We start from the raw sequence: 14755 nt of genomic DNA, 5'->3' as shown, positions 1-14755 counted from the left end.
GCTCCTTCCCTGGCCATGTCCCTGTTTGAGATCTGTGCAATGGACTTCAAGTGAACCGCTTTATAGAATAAGCTTAGAAAGCTGTGTGTGTAAATTCTAATCAGTGTCAATTGTTAATTGGCAATTATTGGCACTGATTGACTTGTTAAACAATTAAATTGAATGCACAAATCAACAATCCGCACCAATTTGCGTGTGCAACCTTGTCCGGGGGTGGGGTTTGATGGCAATTCTATAACAGGGCACCTCCATTTAAGTGCTCGGAGAGGGTACACAGTAGGAACCTATTTATAAAGAAACATGGGCACCTAGGCTCCATTATAGAATACTAGATATACCTAACATATAGGCACTTGCATTATGCCAGCTTATAGAGCTGGTGTAAATGTGAGCATCTAAGTGGGGCTGTGAGTGGGGGAAGAAGGCTGCAGTGGATTCTTTCACAAGGCAATAGTAGGCAGCCACAAGGTCTACTAGGCTGGGCCCAGTCTAGGAGGAAGGCAGCAGTGAAGATTTTCCCTGGACACTTAACTGGAAAGTGCCGCTGACTATCCCCACCGAACTCCCACCTGAAAAGCGGTCAGGTCAGGGGCAGCTCTGGAGAGGGGGGCCAGCAATATTCAGTGCCAGCACCTGCATAGCTAAGCTGCCTAATTTAGAACAGCTCAAAAGCTGAATATTGAGCTGGCACCCGCATAACTTTAAAAAAGAAAAAAAAAAGAGCCCCCAAGCCTTCTCCCACCCACCTGTCAATGCCTCCTCTTTCTCTCCCCCCTTTTCCCCAGCTCGTGGCAGCCTGTGGCATGAAGGCTTTCCCTGAAGACTCCCCAGCCATCCAGTTAGGCCCATTTGGGCCTATCTATATCCCTAGTGGTCCAGCGGTGCTGATGGGGCGAGGAGCACAGCCCCCTCACTCCTGCTCCTTGCAGCACCTTTCCCTAAAATCAAGTTTCAAGTTTTATTTAAAATTTGATTGATCGTCTAATCAAGGTGATGTACAATGCTAAAATAATTTATAACAACGTACAAAGGAACAATGCAAATACCATAGACATGACTTACAGGGCAAACAGAACCAATAAGGAAGGCAGGGGTAGAAATACAATAATTGATAGAAAATGAGACAGTTAAGGAAAACTACAAAAGGAAAGGTTTAAAAGAAAACAGAAATCTTGAGTAGGGCTGAAAGAATCGGAAGTCTGAAATAGGGTGTGCGGTCTTAACTTGAGGGATTTAGCAGTCAAAAGCATCTTTATAAAGAAAGCTTTTTAACATGCACTTAAATCTATCTATATTTCATTCTTCCCTTAAATAAATGGGTAAGGAATTCCACAATTGAGGAGCCGTGACTGAAAAAATGTTTTGTCTGCGTGTATTAATGGTTTTAAGTGAGGGAACAGGCAGCAGGTGTTGCTCATTAGATCGAAGTATTCTAGTGGGGGGCGTAGGGAATTAAAACTCTATCGATGAAAGCTGGGGCTTTATAAAACTGCGACTTAAGGGATAACAGACAGATTTTATAGGGTATTTGGTGCGACACCAGAAGCCAGTGAGATTTTTTGAGAAGTGGTAAAACATGGTTAAATTTATTTGTTTTCATAATGAGTTTGATAGAGGAGTTTTGGATTAGTTGTAGACGTCTAATCTCCTTTGAGCAATACCCTTAAATAGGGCATTACAGTAGTCGATTGTAGAGATGACCAATGGGGGATCAATATGTTAAGTGATTTGGGTTCAAACCATTTGGAAACCGAACGAATTTTCCATAATCTGAAAAATGTTGATTTAACTACACTACTGATATGCTTATGGTTCGACAATCTCTGATCAAATACAACCCCTAAAATTTTAATAGTAGTAACTGCCTGGAGAGTAATACCTTTAAGAGCAATAGGGGAGTCAAATTTAAGTCCTTTCCATGAGAAGATCATTACATTTGACTTGGTAGCATTAAGAGCAAGTCTATTGGTATCGAGCCATTGATGAATTTGTTCGAGTTTCTTGGTGATAGAAAGAGCTTCCAGAGGGTTCTCAGAGTCTAGAGGGTGTAAAAGCTGGTTATCGTCTGCAAAATGGCTGACATGATCTTTCGAGCTGCTGTGAAAGGTCATGACATTCATTTTGGAAAGGCGCCATTAGAGGCAGGAACATTCCTGCCCTCAACAACCTCATTGGACCACCAGGGATACAGATAGGTCTGGGGAGGCCTTCCAGGGGGATCTTCTTACTGTGAGCTGGGGGGAGTAGAGAGGGAAAGAGGGGGGCATTGTTAGTGGGGTGGTAGGGGGCTTAGGGGGATCTTATTTCTTAAAAAAAATAAGAAATGTGGATCCTGGCCCGATATTCAACCAGGGCCACATAACTCTTATGCTTAGGATTACCATATTTTACAAAGGAGAACCCTGGACACATAACCCCACCACGTTCTGCCTCAAGCCCAGCCCAGTTCTGCCCAGCTCCACCCACTTCCACCTCCAGCCCCGCCCCAGCAATCCTCCTCTCTTCTGTGATGAGCTCCGATCATATCTGGAGGACCCGGAGCATGCGCGGCCATGTGTGACCTCATCCGCTCATGCTCAGAGGCCCTCCATATGTGGCCGGAGTTCATCAGAGCTTTCCAAAACCCGGAGAAATGCTAGGTTTTAAAAAGCCTGTCCGGGAGCCTGGACAGTCCTCTAAAAAGAGGACACTTCCATGTTTTCCCGGACGTCTGATAACCCTACTTATGTTGCCCCAGCTGAATATCAGCCAGGCCCTCATAAGCTCAGATGCCTAGCCCGCTCGCGTTTAGCCCCCAATATTCAGTGTTGGGTGCCTGGACCTGACCTGGCACTGAATATTGGGGGCTAATTTAGACAGCTACGGTCAGCATTTAAAAAAACGCTGACCAGTGTTGGCTGAATATTGGAGAAATGTATGCATTAGTAGATATTAGCACTGCACTGCTAGTTTTGCAGAGGGAGCAAGGAAATCCTTTTTTTCCATTCTTGTTGTAATCATATTTCCATACCTTGTAGGAGATGTTTACCAACAGGGTTAGCCCCTAGAGTCATTTATCTTTGTGACCAGTGTTGCAATCTTATGATCTGTGGAAATGTAAATGAATACAGTAAAGGTCAACACAACAGGCTTGTTAGAGAATGCTTTGATTAATTCATAACTAGATACAGTTGTTAGCCTTTGATCATGATTTCTTATCTTAACAAGTAAGCAGCAGCAGGTAATTTCAGTATGGCAACATAAATCCCCACTTCTATCAGTCTTGTTTTATTTGAAGAGCTAATTAATATTTCTTACTATTAAAATTTAAACAATCTTCCCAGGTTTCAGTTTTGTTGCACATCACTGACTTTATGGTCTAATCTAGTGTCTTATCCATAAGAGGGTATAAAGCAGTGGCTGGGTATAAAGCAGTGTGGTTAGACAGTTAATATGCAAATGAGAGTATGCTAACTGGCTTCTGCAGTGGCCTGATAGTTTCCACATGCTAATTTGCGTGCTAACCACATACTGTGTTAGGAGTCAGAAACATGGGCAGACAATGGGCATGGAAGGCATAATGCAGTAAATGCACGGTGCATAACACACTCTAACTTTCATTTGTGAAGTTAACCTGGCTTCAGTTAGTACCTCTACAGTAGGAGGCGCTAAGTACAGTCGCATTAATTGCAACTAAGTTCTTTGTGTGCTAAAGCATGTGTCTTATGTGCCTTAATTCCAGAGGGGGCTGAGGGGATCTTATTTCATTAAAAAAAATAAGATATGTGGATCCTAGCCCGATATTCAGCCAGGGCCACATAACTCTTATGCTTAGGGTTGCCTACTTTTACAAAGGGCACCCTCCCTCCTCATATTATCACATGGCCTTTGCACTTAACACTTGCTGATGCTGATCTCTATTATTAGTTAAGTGCAAAAATTTAAGCAGTACTGCAAGCTGCCACGAGAGGTCACAGCAGCCATTATGGATGGCAGCCGTGAGGGGACCATTCTCTGCCCCCGAAAACCTCTGATAGACCACCAGGTACACAGGTAAGCCTAGGGGTGGGTGGTGCTACTTGGACATCAGGAGAAGGGGAGGGTGGGGGATTGGGGACTGGGGAGGGGTGGAGAGAAGAGACTTGGCACATTGCAGAGGAGTGAGAGTGGGGGTTGGGAGCGCATTTTTCTTTTTTAAATTGTTATGCAGTCCCGGCCCTCTATACAGCCAGGGCCACATAAGTTGTTTATGTGAGTCTGTCTGAATATTGGCCAGGCCTGTATAAGCTACTGCAGCCTGCCTGTTCACACCTAGCCCCCAATATTCAGTGCTGGTGGCCAGACATGGCCTGGCACTGAATACTGGAGGCTAATTTAGCCGTAAATGGTAAGCATAAAAAAAAAAATAAAATGCTGCTCACCACTGTCTGAATATCGGGGGTATGTAATTAAGGGAGAGGGGAATCACAGTCTATACAGTTCAAACTGCTAGCTAACTAGCCTTCTCCCATCTAAACTCCGTAATATTCAATTTTAAAATCAAAAGAAAGAATCTTATAGATGAAACTGGTTTAAGAATGGGAAAAAAAAGATACCAAATTGACATCTAACAGGATCCATTGTTTCAGAAAAGAATCCTGCATTCTTCAACAAGACAGCAGGAAATCATGACCATTAAAGACTTAGAAAGGAACTACAGTGGTTGATAGGATAGAGGAAAATAAAATATGGACTATGAGCAGGATTAGGGAATAAACAGAAAGGGAAGGAAGAAGTTTTCAGGAATTTGAGTAAAATATGGCAGAATTCTGAATTACGGTAATTGGAGGCAACGGATATCCTGAAGTCTAATGCCTTGAAATAGAGCATTACAATAATCTAATCTAGATGTGACCAAGGAATGAATAATGATATGTTTAGATGTTTAGAAGAAATGGCAAATGGGGTTGATCATATGAAGTGTATAATAGCTGGTCTTGACTATATATGTGTAATGCCCCCTTCAGGGGCTCATTGTAGCTTTATAATATCGGCAAAAAAATGGGAACCTTCCTACCCTATTAAGCTAGGCACCCTGTTATAAAAATACCCTACTGTTGTATAAGAACAGATATATTTTTTTCAGAGCACCTACCTTTTTGCATACATGCATTTTAAACACTGCTCTACCTGCTTAAGGGATCTTTTTACTAAATCGAGATAATGGTTACTGTGGCTGGGCAGACTGGATGGGCCATTTGGCTTTTATCTGCCATCATGTTTCTATATTTGTAAATTAACACATGCAAAGAAATCCATTGTATACCTTATAGGCTACTTAGCATTTAGCATGCGCTAATTCTGTTAGCATACACTATGGGCTCCTTTTACAAAGCTGCAATAGCATTTTTTGCACACAGAATTTTAGCAGGCACTAAACCCGCACTACGTGGCTAGAACTATTACCAGCTCAATGCTATTGTTAGCGTCTATCTTATGTGGCAATTTAGCGCGCGCTAAAACTGCCCTAATGTTTTTTCCATGGCTCTGTTTTCATTTTAAAGCATTGAATTGTAACTTTACCCCTCCACTCCTTGTGTATCAATCAGTTTGTAAACTTGACGGTCCAACCTATTATTGTTAATTTTAAATAGTATGTCTAAATGTATATTTATTTGATTTTTCTGTAACTCGCTTAGTAATTTGAATAAGTGATTTATCAAATCAAAATAAAACTTTAAACTTGTAAAAGGAGCCCTATGTTTTAGTAAAAGGGCCTCTAAGTTATTTATAAAATTAACTCTAATGTACATTTAATTATGGTAACAGACATAGAAGTCTCAACGACTGATTTAATAAGGCTTTTCTCCTGTTCTATATCTATGGGATAAATGCCTTACTTATTCAGTCCTATAGTTTGTTACACTGACACAGAATTAACAGGCCACACAAGTGGTTACATTTCTTAGAGAAATTGATTTAACTATACTGAAGAGCTGTTCCGCCACTAATTTCTGTCAAGTGGGATGATCAGAGATACTCAGAAAAACACACAGACAATATAAAGCATAAACAATAACACTTTTATATATATATATATATAAGAATAAATTAGCATCACCGTATCTCACGTAAACCCTCCCTTCACCATTCGGAATCCCTCAATGGATAGGCGAGTAGGACACAGGAGTCTGCCCCTTTAGACCTGACGTCTTGGATAGCCGGCTAGGATTCTGGATTCTAGGAGCAGAATTCCGTCCTTATAAGCTGCTGAGTTAAACAGCTGGTCCTGCAGTAACAGCGTCCTTTGATTCAGGCACACCCCAGGTCGGTCCCTTTGAAGTTGTTTGGGCAACATTCAGGTCAAAGAGGTCAAAATGTCAGATAAACAGACTTGTGGATTCATGTCGGTAGCATGCTGAATTTCAGTTACCCCTCTGGCCAGTTTCTTTGTTTGGATAACATTCAGGTCCCATCTGGCGTTAATGAGGTGTTGCAGGGACTGGTCTTGCTCTTTTGTTCTCTTGTTTTGGTAACACCCAGGTCTGTCTTTACTGATGTTATTTGAGTGTTACGCAGGCAACTGAATTTAGGGAAAAGCTGTTGGGTTCTTAGTAAAGCATTTGATGTTGTCAAGGTAACACTAAGGTTCAGGAGTTCAGGTAAGCAGACTTGAGGAGACATATAATATTCTGAACAAAATTATCAGTAATATGCTGGGGTATAACAAGAGCTTTCAAGCATTTGAACCATTTTGTGCAGACCATAAAACAGTTTGACCATAATGCAATCAACTCTATTTCAATAAGGAGTCTTTTTTTGGGCAAAATATATCTATAAGAACATAAGAACAGCCATATATGTATATTAAGGCTTATAGCAAAACCATCATATGATCTGACACAGAATTATGGAATATTTGGCACTAAAGATGGATTGGAGTGAGCTTTGATGGAGACTTCAGTAATTGGAACCTAAGAACAGTACCAGGCAGAGCTTTGGATTCTTGCCCAGAAATAGCTATGAAGAAGGACCTCCCCTCCCAACAAACTTTTTGATTGAATCAGGTTGGGCAGACTGGATGGACCATTCGGGTCTTTATCTGCTATCATCTACTATGTTACTATGTTAATGAAAAGTTATGTGTATATATAGTTCTAGTGCACAAATCTGAAAAGGGGTCATGGCCAGGGGAGGAGCATGGGCAGATCGTGTGAGCATTCCTAGAATTTATAGAATACGTGCGATGCATAGTAAAGTTAAACGCAGGTAATTAAGCCAGGTTTTCCCTGGGCTACATGGGTGTGCCTAGAAGTTATGCAACACACTGGTGCATAGTGAGATTCTAAGCGCTGTTTTAGTTGGCAGTGATTTTTTTTAGGCACCATATGTAAAATTTGGAGATAAGCACAAGGGACCTACCAACTGTTCCTGAATTTGTAACTCATCCTGAAATTGAATTTGGAAAGGTGAATAATTAAATGCAACACTCTTCTCTCAGTCACCGCTAACTTTTTTCGCTCTATGTCATGCTCTTAATTCATTTCTTTTCTTCTAGCAAAATTTCATGATAGTGAGTGTCCATTCTGTGAATAAAAGCCAAGTTCTACCACAGAATCTTCATTACAGTAATATTATGTTAAGCGAGATGCTATCTAAAAAAATAATTATTTCACAGATTTTATTGTTAAATGTATTTTATGGTACTTGTGGGTATGATTCTGAATGTAGACAACTGGCGCACAGCACTTTATAGAATACACAGACCAAGTTGTAGACGTAAGTTTTAATTAGTGCCAATTATCAGAACTGATTAGGCTTATGAAGCAATTAAGTTGTGTGCATAAATTGGCTTTGTGCACTTGATTTGCATGCACAACGTAAGGCAGCATATATAGAATTGGGGGTTAGTGAATAGGCTCGTTGTGTTTATTAATTACAGTAATGTACACCGACATGTTAGCAGACGTGGTCCTAATTCATCTCTGATAATATGGAGAATGACATGATTTAATCAAGGTTACAAGTGAACCCCAAACATCCCTGTATATCAGCCGCTGTCCTGACCACTAGTCTATTTCTCCACATTAATGTAGGTTTGTAGACGTACCTCCCTAGATGTACGAACTCATGATCAGGTTCTTAATGCAAGTCAGCTGGAAAATAGGTTTCAGTGTATGAAATTTCAGTGTACAGAAATAAATTACAGGAACCTCGCTGCCATATTTTGAAGGATTTCTGTAGAGCAAAGAATAATGACTTGAAGTGAAAGCACTCCAGTAGCTTTCTTTTTTGAATACAAATGTGATGATCTTGAAGGTCTAGCTTTTAAACAAGGCTATGAATTGCTAAAGCACTAGAGAAGAAATGTAATTCAAACTCACCAAAGACAGGGAGGGCCCAACCTTTAAACAAGGGTAGGTGATCGCCTAGAGCAGCAGCTCCTGGACAGATATTGTCTTGATCATACACTTTCACCCGCAGGAAGAATAGGCAATTTTTAAGTAGTCCATTGACCCTTGAAAGTGGCTTTTGGAAATCCCCCTCATCATATATGTATTTACAACACAAAGTTTAAAAGGATGATGCACAAATATGTGTTCTATAAGATCATTCTTGGAGGGATGGTGTTGACATAATCAAGCTTGTTGAACTTAAGAATTGTATCAAAATCTTGAGAAGTGGGGGAGGTGGTATTAGAAGTCTAAAAGTTACCGTAATTGAGAGGTGGAACCAGGCTGAAGTTTTGCCTAGGCTGCATGATATCCTTGCACTGGCCCTGACCATACAGTTTCTAATCTTTTGAGTCTGTTACAACAGTGTCCCAGTCTTTAAATACTCATATGAAGCTGAAATGTGCTTTACATATTCTTCCACACAGGCTATATATTAAGGAGTTAATTCTCCCACAATGGCTTTGGCCTCTGGGAGGCAAATACATTAGGAATTTTTTTTAATCTGCAGTCATGGAAGGGAATCTTTCTAATATGTTTCCCACTATCCAAAAATTATTAGGAAGGGCTAAAAAACAGGCATTCAGAGATTTCAGGCAGTGGATCTTGGCTTTACTATGACTGGCTTCTCTCCACCTCCACTTCTGCTCAGAAATGGTAGTTCACAGCCATCTAGCTATGAAACTTAATTTGCTCCTTGAGGCTTCTAATCTGACTAGATTTATTCCAACTAAGAGCAGGAATGAGTCCGATTTGCCTTCCATTTTCCCTGCAAATCTTGATGTTCTCTTATGAATGAAAAATATATCTTCATATGTTCTCCTCCCATCAACTGGCCAATAATCACACCATTTCCTTTACTCGGTGAATTTCCATTCTAATGGACTTAGAGAAAAATCTCAGGTAAACTTGCCAAAAATTTTGATTTTGGAGCAATTTGTAGCTATTTTTATAGCGTTAATAACTCTAATGGCCACAGCTTATCATGAAGCATATCTGCTGAAAAGCCAACTGGAATTGTGAGCTCTCCAGGGATATCAACAAGAAATTACCTACTATACCTGCATGTAACTTGCCTTGAGCTATCACTGAAAAAGGGGTGATCCGAATTAGGGGGGGTGGAGATTAGGGTCATGGATTTGATATTCTGTCTTTCTGTGGGTACAGTCAAAGCAGTTAACATATTCTACATGCAGGTACTTTTTATGTCTCTAGTTGTCTCACAATCTAAGTTATGGAACTGGGCAATGGAGGGTTAAGTGACTTGCCCAGGATCCAAAAGGGATGTAGTGGGAATCAAATCCAGTTCCCCTGGTTCTTAACCCACTGCACTAACCATTAGGCAACTCCTCCAAATAAGTAATTTAATTAATTAATTAAATTGGTAGTCCCTACTTAACATTTTTGAGCAAACTATCTTCATACGTATCTTCAAGTTACTTCCTTTTATAATTATTTTATCCTAATCTATCCATATCTACAGTAAATCTAATTTCCTATGAGCTACACCTGAAAAACATGTGAGTCAATCCCTTCCATTTTGCTAAGGATGTGTTCAGGCAAAAATATTTCAGTACAGTTATAGATTTCAGACTTTTTTCCCCCTCATTTTTGGGGTGTTTTTCCCATTTCATTATCTTGGATGTATAGATGGATTTTGCTTGCACTGTGTTTCTAGGGCATACTAATGAATGCTCATCTCTGTCTTTTGTTTGGTATGACAAATCAGAGCAGGACGGGGTCAAATATAAGAATATTTTAGTTTTAAGATGGCAAGAAAATAACATGGAATCATTTTGTTATTATGAAAAGCTTGGGCTAGACACTTGGCTGCCAAAGTCAGCCACAGGCTGAATTAGACACATATATTTAGTGCCAGGCCATTTGTGGGCTCTGGCACTGAATATCTAGGTCCTAGGGCTGCTGTCCTAGTTTTCAGGTGCCAGCTGATACTCAGTGCTGGCAATGGGCTAAATATCCAGCCATAATTAGGATAGCTATGTGTGCAGTTCCATATAGCCAAATAGTTATCTGGTCACTGGCACTGAAGAGAGGCAGTGCCCAGATAATTTTTAGTCTACTCCGACTCCACTTGTAAAGCAGCTCATTATTATGTAAAAAAAACAGTACTATAATATAGCTTTGAGTTGGGGTTATTTTATTATCCAAGAGCATTGGGAGCCAACCTAAGGTCCAGTGCTTCAAGGCTGTCTATTAAAGGGGCTTTCAACATGAAAAAGTAGTTGACTTCAGATCACCCCCTCCCCAAAAGAGAGGCCCTCATGTGGCCTTCCCATATCAAGATTCCCTAATAGTGTAACCCAACCAGATGCCCCAAATCTGAAGGGCTCCCCTAAAGTGTGAACTTCCCCCTGGAAGTGCTGTCCCCAAGTCTAGAATGACTACCCAAGACCCCCCTCCCCCCCCGCAGGTGTAAATATTCCCTCATGTCTAGTAGGTAGACTGGAACAATCTTGTCACTCTTGCCCTTGCTGGTGCCAGGATTCAAAGTGGCGCTGGTGACTCCTAATGGCAGTTTCCCAGTACTACCATGTGGAGTTATGTCTCTTTTCAATTCTTATACAAAATCATGAGCCCTGGCAGTGACACTGTGAGATTACTGCTAGGTGTCACTGATGCATTTTGGATCCCAGTGCTGGCAAGGGCAGGAGTGATGGGATCACTTCTGCCCCCTACTAGACACCAGGGAATGTCTAAAGAATGCCTAATGGGACCTTGTGGGAGGGGGGTTCTTGGAGGCACATTCTAGACACCAGGACAGATAGGGAAATATGATAAAGTAGCTGAATGTAAAACCACTTAGGATATAAGTGGTATATAAATGATTCAAATAAATAAATAACTAAATAGAGGTAGAGCTTTCAGAATAGGAGTTCAAATCTTGAGTGGGACCATCAGATTGGGGCATGGATATGGTGGTAGGGGGACACAAGAGGAACTTTCTGTTGAGAAAAGGGGGGGGAAGTGATCTAGAGTCAACTATTTTTTAAAGTTGGCAGTCCCTTTAAGAGATGATCCGGAAGCATTAGGCCATGGCTTGATGGCCCAGTGCACCCAGGCCAATGAAATAATGCTGCTTACAAGGTGACATCATTCTTGTTTCCAGGGAATCAGCAACATGTGGTACTGAGATACTATAAATTGGTGACTCCTGTGATAAATCAAGATGTGATAAAAGCTGGCTTTATACCATACCTTTGATTACTTTTTCCTTTAATGTTTTATAGTTAGAGAGAAGGCTCTTGAAATATGTGTGCTTGACTTTAGCTTTTGAAACATGTAGGCCAACAAAAGCAATTAGCAGTAGCCTTCTGTGATTTTCTTTCTCATGTCTGTCCTAATTCATTTATCAAAAACCATTTTAGGAGCCATTTTTGTGCATGTTTTAGGTGTGGAAGCAGGCACTTCTAATACCATTTATCTAATATGCACATATAGTTAAGATAGTGTGAGGATTTCCTCATTGACACAACATGTTATTTGATTGACTGTTGTTTGTTTATTTTTTTTATGATTCTTCTGGATGAGGTTAGGTCTGTCCTATTTTATTTCAGAGTTCTGTTTTATTTTATATATAAATGTAATGTTTTTATTGTAAACTGCTGTGAAGCCATAGCTGTATATCAAATTTTAATAAGCCTAAACAAACATAGGACTCCTTTAACAAAGCTACGGTAGCTAATCTGATGCCCATAGGGATTTAATGGGTGTCACAACATTTGCCACGCAGCATCCGTTATTGCTGCTTTAAAAAAGGGGGAGGGGAAAAATATATCTGTAGTCTGTAACAATAACAATAAAAATGATAGACATACCCTCCTTTTACAAAACCATAGCGTACTTTTTAGCGCCGGCCATGGCAGTAACAGCAACGACGCCATAATTATAGTACAAGTTTATTCACTGCCATTTTCTGGATACTATTATCACAGACAATCCTGAAACTGTCTTGATAGGGTTGGGGTGATCTGGAAGTTATCCGTACACTGGCAATATTTGGTGCCGATTTCTGTATAACTATCCAGAGAACTTAGGCCCTAAGTGCTCTGATGCTGCTCCAGCATTTAGCGCTCTGGGCCATTGTAGAAACCTCTACCACGGCTTAGTAAAAGGGGGTTTATTTAGACAGCAAAAACTACCAACATCCAGATAGTGACCAGCTCTGAATATTCGGGCATATGTTTAGATGCTGCAGCTGATGTTTAAAAGAAATGCCTAACCACAGAGATTAAATATTGTCCTGCATATCTTTAGATGATGCAATTCTGTTTCTTTGTTTTGCATGTATACGTATATTTCTCAGATGCAGATGTCTGTCTGAACAGAATGATTAAAGGGGCTTGTGCTAATAATATGGAATGGCTTTTCAGCCACTCATGAAAAATACAGTATTGTATTTAAATTAGCACTGAAAGACCCTTTGACAGTTAGGTTCTGCATACTAAATAGATTGAAAGCAGAACTCATAAACCACCAGGTACAAAATTCTTATTGCATAATAAATCATAGTGTGGGCTATACTGGATTTCAGTTATTGATTGTCATTATTTATAACTGGAGATCATCCATCATTATCACTAGTTGTAGCAGCAGATACAGGAGATGGGACAATTAGCAAAGAATTTAGCAGAGCATTTAGTTATATTTGTCAAGTTTCCCAGGAGGAAAAAAACTAGATTGTATTGTATTTTAGGCTTTATATTGTCATTTGCTAAAATTCAAGAACAAGTGTACACATTCCCCTCCGAATCTGCGGTTTCAGCATCCGCGATTCGGTTATTTGTGATTTGTAAACAAAATTTTTACAAAAATTTTCAGGCTGTTTTAAGCCCTGTAAGTCCCCCCCCCTTAAGCCTTACCTGGTGGTCTAGCGAGTTTTCAGGGCAGAAACGATCTTCCCACGCTTCTGCCCTGTGCAGATCGCTCATAGGAAATGGCTGCCTTGAGCTCCCATAGTTTCTCGAGACTACGACGGGAGCTCAAGGCAGCCATTTCCTATTGATTACGGGTAATCAAGGTCTCCATCAGGGAGCACCTTGCTTGGCCTCTGCGTGTGTGGGTCGCCAGACTAGATGGACCTAAGGTCTGATCCGGTGAAGGCGTTTCTTATGTTCTTATGAGCGATATGCACGGGGCAGGAGCGTGGGAAGATCGCTCCTACCCCGAAAACCCGCTAGACCACCAGGTAAGGCTTAAGGGGGGCTTACAGGGCTTAAAATAGCCGGGGGAAGCGGGGGTTAGGGGCAGAACCGGCCTGAATATTATTTGCGGTTTTGTAATATTTGCGGGCTGGCTCTAACCCTAACCCCCATGGATATGGAGGGAGAAGTGTATTTGGATTGGTGGAAAGGAAATGGATAAAATGAGAAACTAAAATAATTATTCATTTATGTATTTATTTCCATCATGTGAGATACCACATGGGGGTCTGTACAGGCTGCTATGTTGTTTACAATATTAAAAAACAAATGTGGGGGAAGCAGACAGGATGGAGGGCAGGCACGAAAAGTAGGTTTGGTCCATGTGCTACAGAGGGTAGGTGGGCCTATGGATAGTCAGATAAATGAATCTTGTTAGTCTGAGTAAGAAAAGGGAGGAGAGGGGGAATCTAGGGATTGGTAAATCCAAAGCCTTTGGAGAATAGATAGGTTTTGAGTAGTGACTTAAATATGGCATAGGAGGTTTCTAAGTGAATATGCAGGGGAAATGCATTCCAGAGAGCTGGGCTGAGAAAACTAAAGAAAGTCTCTCAAGACATGGTCATGTGAAAAGCAGGGAGAGTAGATATGGATATAAGATTGGCAGTGGAAGAGCAAAGGGAACCCCTCGAATTATAGGGAGTTAACATGGTATTAAGACATGCTGGAGCTAATGGAAGACAAGATTTGTATTTGAGGCAAAGGATTTTGAACTTGACCTGGGCTGAGACAGTGCTTTAATCCATTGAGCTAACAGTCTTTTGTCTCAGCTAACTACGATATGATAGCTAAGCAGATGATATCTTAGCTTAGCAGATCACTAAGCTAATGACAGGGGAGTCAGAGAAACTGGAGTGTAAGGTTGTGTATCTCAATGAGTAAAAGCTCTGTGTTGATCTTACAGAGGTTGTAAGTTCAACTCCCAGCCCGTCTTTTACTTGTGGCATTGTACCTTGCAGGTGCACCTTGATAATCTCACAATGAGGTCAGCATTGTGCAGCTGCACACCTCCCTTTGCAATTAACTAGAAGCCACGTTCAGGTTTTTTATGGGTTTTATTCTGTTTATAAGCTTTGCCAAATGAAGTTATGGGCTTTCTTTGCTTTGAAGAATGAGCTGATTGGA

General features: G+C 40.7%; 1 protein-coding gene across 5 annotated transcripts in view; it reads left to right on the top strand.

Annotated features, from left to right (window-relative positions):
• KCNH1 (potassium voltage-gated channel subfamily H member 1) overlaps positions 1-14755 on the top strand; it is a 487752-nt gene that overhangs the window by 146909 nt on the left and 326088 nt on the right. The gene's annotated exons all lie outside the window — the stretch shown is intronic.

This window comes from Geotrypetes seraphini, chromosome 3, assembly GCF_902459505.1.
Source record: "Geotrypetes seraphini chromosome 3, aGeoSer1.1, whole genome shotgun sequence".
Classification (NCBI taxonomy): domain Eukaryota; kingdom Metazoa; phylum Chordata; class Amphibia; order Gymnophiona; family Dermophiidae; genus Geotrypetes; species Geotrypetes seraphini.
This window is presented reverse-complemented; position numbering and strand designations above follow the sequence as displayed.